The sequence below is a fragment of the Muscardinus avellanarius genome (genome assembly GCF_963383645.1).
Source record: "Muscardinus avellanarius genome assembly, chromosome: 18".
Classification (NCBI taxonomy): domain Eukaryota; kingdom Metazoa; phylum Chordata; class Mammalia; order Rodentia; family Gliridae; genus Muscardinus; species Muscardinus avellanarius.
Genome location: NC_137804.1, coordinates 47481351 through 47488069, shown reverse-complemented (window position 1 = coordinate 47488069; position 6719 = coordinate 47481351).

Here is a 6719-nt window from a genome sequence, read left to right as displayed (position 1 = left end):
GGATCATGTTGGGTTTAAACATCACCAGCCACACACCCAGACTTCTCTCTCTTCTTATGTCACCCTATTTCTGTATGAGATTCTCTGTGGTTCTTTCAGCTGGTATGCCTGAGAATATTATAGAGTTGCATGTTGCATCTTTGATGGGGATTGTGTACTGACACTCTCTCTCTACAACAAATCTTCAGAGAGACTCAGAGTGTGTGACACACCACTTGGTCCTGAGATAAAGGATTCACACTTGGCATCACCTCAGGACTCTACTTAACTACTTTTGCAGTAATTGGGATTGAACCCAGAGCCTTGAGCATGCCAGGCAAGAGCTATACCCCCGAGATGTACCCTAAGCCCTTCAAGTCCCTATTTGTTTGTTTATTTATTTTGTGTTTATCAATCCATTTTTACTGTGGTACTACTGATTGAAGCCAGGGAAAGTCTACAACTGAGCTAGCCTTATTTTATTTTTATGTTTGTGTTTCCTTTTCTTTTTGTCTTTGAAACAGTCTTGCTATGTTGTTCAGGCTGTCCTGCAATCTTCCTGTATCAGCATCCCAAGTTACTAGGATTACACACATGCTCCATCACACCTGGCCTCAACTCTACTTATGTTCCTCTTTGTTAATTCAATAAGGAAACAGAATCATACCTGTATGAAACCAATAGGCCACTCTACGATCTCTTCATTGATGACCAAGCCTTGATGGAGTGGACTTCCAGAGGCAAACTCCCCTACTTTAACCAGCAACCCAAGGCCACCAGGGAAATTCACAGCGTTCTGGATATCATACGTGGCCCCGTGGTTTTCTTTCTTGTCTAAGGATATGAGCTGCCCTGCATTGTTGGTAAACTGGAGTTTCTTCAGGCGTGGATGGAGCTGGAGGAAAGGCAATGATTTGGCAATGAGGTGTGCATACAAATGGAAGGTGGAAAGCCCTTAATTCCTAGGCAGTCCTTCTTCCCACCTCCCTAGGATCAGGATTCCTCCTGGTGAAAGATAACTGGTTGGTATATTTTAATGGTCATCTTCTCGTGGGCTCTAGGGAATGGAAGAGTTCTCTCATGGGCACAGTGGTGGAGCCCTGGAGTCCAGGGATTTTAGGATGTGCCAAGAGGTTGGCATTGGCAGAGCCTCTGCCACAACCCTGACCATCAAAGTCTATTTGGAGCAGCTTGAAAACCAATCCTTGAACTTAGTAAGGCCACAAGAGGGGTGGGGCTTTTCAGAACTTCCATGCTGGGGAGGGCAGCCTGGTGTTTGCACGTCATACCTCATCAAAACAGAAAGATTGCCGGGCATGGTGGTGCACGCTTGTAATCCCCCCACTTGTTAGGTGGTGACAGGAAGATCACTCAGGTTCAAAGCTAGCCTAGCTGGCTTAAGAGACCCTGTTTCCAAATAAAACATAAAATAGGTCTGGGAGTGTAACCCAGAGGTAGAAGGGCTTCCAGAAACCCCAGTACCACCAAAAAAAACAAAAAACAAAAAAACAAAAAACCACCCAGAAACATTAAATGTGTGCAATTGATTGTATTTATCAGTTTTATATCAATGAAGGTTTTAAGGAGGCAGAATATGGGACCCTAGTCTCTGCTGTTGGACCATCTTAGTGACCAGGCTATTTTCTTGGAACATGACAGGGATCTATTCATGTCTCCCAACTAAAAAAAACAACTCTGAATTCTGAGTAGGTTTTAAATCGAGCGTGCTAATCTGTGGATCTCTGGTGCCCAGGGCACTGTGTTGAGAAAAATCACAAGCCTCTGATTTGTTGCTTTTCTAAATAATTGACCCCTCCACCTTTGCAATCAATCTGGACACAGTGACCTCCTTTTCTAAGCGGCAACTTCTCATAAGAACCAAATGGCACATTAAATATTATTATAGGGAAAATAAAAAGTAGATGGTAGATGAAACTTTCTGACATTGCTTTTTACATATTTGCCTTTGTCTACAGAGTAAACTTATTTAGATATTCCAGGAATCTGATTAGTGATGTTGACTATTGTTAATGAGTTGAAAAACATATTTCATACATTGACATAGATTCAGATCAGCCAGGATTAAAATTGATAAACAGCCATCTCAAACCTGGAGGGCAGTGTGAGATGATAGAAACCATCCATGGTTTCCTACTTAAAAGTGGATCCAAAAGCTACATTCCAGTTATTTTTATAGGTTTGGGAAAAATAATGATGCCTAAGCTGGATGCAGTAGCACATTCCTGTCACCAAGTACTTGGGAGGCTGAGACAGGAGGATCTAAGGTTCAAGGCACACCTTAGCCTCTGAGTGAGGCTTACACAAACTTTTGAAACCATGTTTCAAAATTATTATAAAAATTTAGACATTGAAAAATATTTAAAGGGACGTCCCCACTTCCAAAATAATATGAAAGAGTAAAAAGGAGAAAGAGAAAGCGGAGGAGGAGGCTTAGGAACAATTCATTTCCCAGAGTCCTATCTTATATGTAATAGACATATAAAGTAATAGAGTCTAAATAGGTAGAGTCCACTTTATCAATGCAAAGTACTCAGAATCAGACATGAGCACTGAGTCTATATCTCCAAGTATTAGATACATTCTAAAAAAAGTGCAGATAAGAGAAATTTTAATCAACCTCTCATTTATGAGTTGTGTTCATATATTTGAAAGCAAAGCATTTCATCCTGCAATAGAAAATGCTTTCCTGGTCAGTTTCTAATTAAATAGTCTGAAATGGAAGCTTCCAGGAGCAAAATTCTCCCCATATGGGTTAAAATTCCAGCTATGCCTAGAGCCAGTATGAGGATGGCCATATTCCTTGTTCCCAGCTCCTGCTGGTCTAAGACAAAACACAGTCAGAATGCCCCTCAGTATAGAACATGCAGGTACCAGCAGGTGCTCAGCCCTGGCCTGCTCCTGGAGAAGCCTTACCTGCCATGGAGGGGGCCTGGGATGCTCTGCATCTTCTGGAGATCCCTGTGCTATTCTCTCCACAAGCACCTCATGGAGGACGTGGGCCACGGCATACACGGCATTATAGAGGAAATAGCTGGAATCAGATAAGGTCATGATGTCGTTATATTGTGGCATAGTCTCTAAGGAGGTATTTGGTCCACACTCTCCAATCTTCCCACATGGTGAGCCAGTGGGTGAGCAGTTAAAATGGGAAGTCCAAAATTTACTGAAGAAAAAATCATCTGGGTACTGGGAAGGGGTGACAGTCTTGAGAAAGTTGTGGAAGCCAGGGATTTCTCGTTTGTGTTGTGAAAATGAGAAGCTTCCATGGAAAGAATGCAATATTCGATGCGTCTCTACCCCAGTGATATCCCAATTGTCTGCCATGATCCACACCTTTCCTATGGTGAGAAATAAAGATGCCATGAGGTCCACTATGATGAGACTCTCTGCTTCTCCATAGAGTATATGCACATTTGCAGATGGAATGCTAAGCCTGCTCAGGGTGGGGAAGATACTTGTTGTATCTGCTTTCTTAAAGGCAGGAAGCCTTTCTGTTAATGCCACACAGATATCTTTCTTCACCATTTCCACATTCAGAGCCTGAAGGAACTGTTCTCCTTTCAAGTCATCAGATATGAAGATCACCACCCACGTCCACCCAAAACGTAGCAGTAGTGACACCACTGCATGGATCAGAGAGCTGTCCTCGGTGGCCATCTGGTAGAGTGATGGGAACTTGTCTTTGTCACTTAGCATAGGATCAAAAGGTCCATATGTGACCTGAGAAAGCAAACAAAATATGATTCTGAGTTTATTGGGCCTTGGGGTTGTCTTTCAAAGGAAAGGAATAGATTTCTATATATTACAGGGCTAATCAGATAGGCAATGTTGCAAACATCAGTGACCTCTGTGGTTGTGAGGCTCAGTCAGGAGGATTGCACATTGGAGACCAGCACCACAAAATTGGCAAGGCCTTGTTTCAAAGAAAAAAATGAGCCAGGTTTGGTGGCACACATTTGTAATTGCAACACTTGGGAGACTGAGACATGAGGATCGCGGTTCTCAGACAGCCTCAACTACTTAGTGAAGCCCTCTGCAACACAGTGAGGCTATGATACAAATAAGAAATAAACTTGGGGGTAGAGTTTGAAGGTAAAATGCTTCTGAGGTCTGTCTCCAAGGCAAAAAATTAATTAACCAAAAATGTAAGTTCTCTGTTCTGGAATAGAATCCACCCGAATTCAAATCAGAGAAAGAGAGAAAGGGAGATGGAGAGGGAGAGGGAGAGGGTAAGGAAGAAGGAGAGAGAGAGAGAGAGAGAGAGAGAGAGAGAGAGAGAGAGAGAGAGAGAGAGAGATTCAACTGAATAAAATACTTTTGAGTTCAGGGGAAGACCTATAGACCTTATTTGTTCGCTCATTGTGGGCACAGAAAGCACTGCATATCTGAGTGTTCTTACCTTTAAAAAGTGAAGAGGACACACTGACATACAATCATTATCCCTGTACTTGGTTGACTGCGAAAGGAGGATCGCAGTTCTTTGTCAGCCTCTGCAACTTAGGCTCTGATTCAAAATAAAAATAAAATGGATCTGTGGGTTGTAACTTAGAGGGATAATGCCACTGGTTTCAGTGCACAGTATCACAATTTCAAAAGGCAAAGAAATGGAAAGGTGAAATATGCTACTGCTTCCACCTCCTGCCTGGGAATGAGGAGGTATGGCGTGGGGTACAGCGCTGAGGTAGCAGGTTGTATTTTGCTCTTTTGGAACAGAGCCAGCACCAGTGACCCATGCTGACTGTGCACCCTGATGATGGAATGCCTTCTTACTACACTGACCTCCTGGTAGTCTGGACTTCATTTATGGATGCAACGACTGAGGTCACCTTAAGGATTACTTCCATTTACACTCTCTGGTTTTCTCAAACTTACTTCTCCCTGAAGACAACTCTGCTAAGCTACTGCCTATGTTTGGCAGTGACACCATCCTGATTGTTAGAAGTGTTTCCAGAGATTCCTGCAAAGAAGCAGTGATGTGGGGAGGTCCGATTCCTCAGCTCTGTCATCACTCTGACCAAAGTGCCTGATGACCACAGCTGAGATGAGGAAAGGTCTACTAGGTTCACAGATTTAGAGGTCCTGGAGTTGCCATTCCTCTACCCATGTTCAGATGTCTCCAAGTCAGAGACTTTGGTGATAAGACATGGCAGAGGGACAGAGCTCACAGCTCATGGCAGGAGAAAGCAGCAAGTGAGATGGGGGATAGAGGGACAGATACATTTCCCAAGACTATGCCCACAACCACCTCATTCAGACATATCCCACTTCTCCAGGCGGCTGGGTTCTCCAACAATGAATCCCAAATCATATGCTTTAGGGGGAATGTCACTGGGTGGGCTCTCAAGAGATGTGCTTGTATGGAAGTAAGCAAGGCAGGCTGGGCAGAGGCTGTGGGTAAAGCCCCAGGATGGATGTGTCTGAGCCTCTGCTCTCCTTGGGATCCTTAGAGGCACAATGGACTTTATTGTTGCCCCAAATGCCAGCCAGATGCCCAGGGGCTGCTCTCCCTACACCTGACAGTCTCTGGTGGAGGCGTCTGAAGTTGTCATGTCCTGAGTGGACAGTCTCTATGCTGTGGTCGTCTCCAGGGAGGCTCACAGGTATGAGCCAACAGGAGTCAATCTTTCCAGTGAGTGGGAGACAAATGTATAGTGGAGACTTATTTATTTATTTATTTATTTATTTATTTATTTATATTTGCATTGGGGATTGAGCTCAAGGGCATTCTACCTCTGAGTCACATTCCCAGCAATGCAAAATTTTTCATTTGGAAACAGGATCTCACCGAGTTGCCTAGGGAGCCTGGTCTCCAACCTGTGGTCCTGCTCCCACAGCCTCCCAAGTACTGGGATCACAGGTGAGCTCCATGTCCTGCTCACATAGATGCTTAATAGCCAGAGCTCCTTCTTCATCTTTCTCCTCACACTAATGATAGTCTCAAGATTTTGGGAATTCACTGAGACCCAATCACCTGAATGCTCATGAGTGATAAACACTCAAATTCCACTTTGTCTTGATCACACATTAGGGACAAGCACTAGGGGAAATCTGCACATTTCTTTACAAAATTCTTGGCCAACTTACCTGAGGGGTTCTGTAGAGCTGCAACAGGGCTCCAATCTCAGCCGAAAATGTTGGCGAGGTCCCAGCGATGGCAGCAACAGGACTGTACTTGCTCTTGCACACGTAGTTGGGGAGAAACACGTCGCCTCCTGACAGCCACCTCAGAGTGTCACGAAGGGTCTTGTGTTCACTGGAGTAGACATTGTAAAGCTGAAACCCCAAGGTCAGGTTGGGGAGCAGGTGCGGGTCCCTGTTGATCTCCTCGATGGTGAAGTAAAAGGCCAGCACGTGTTGGTATTTCTTCCAAAGCCACCTGGACAGAGGAGCAGCATCAGGGAGAAGGTGAGGTCAGGAGGTTCATGGCTGTGTCCTGAGCCAGCATCAGCACCAGACAGACTAGATCCAGGAGGCAATGCAGAGGTGGCCCTGGCCTTTGTACCCTGTGTGAGTAAGCTTCCCAGGGCTCAGCATGATCTTGAAATGGCTCTTGGATTTTGAGAAGAAAACTGTGTCCTTAACATTGAGAAATTTGTGAGACATTTGGAGTGGGCTGAGGTGGAGATGGGCTGGATGCTATTGCTATCAACTGGACTACTTTGCTGAAGTTTCTATAAATTCAAGGTGCATTGATTGGCACAACGGTAGCCGGAAGTTGT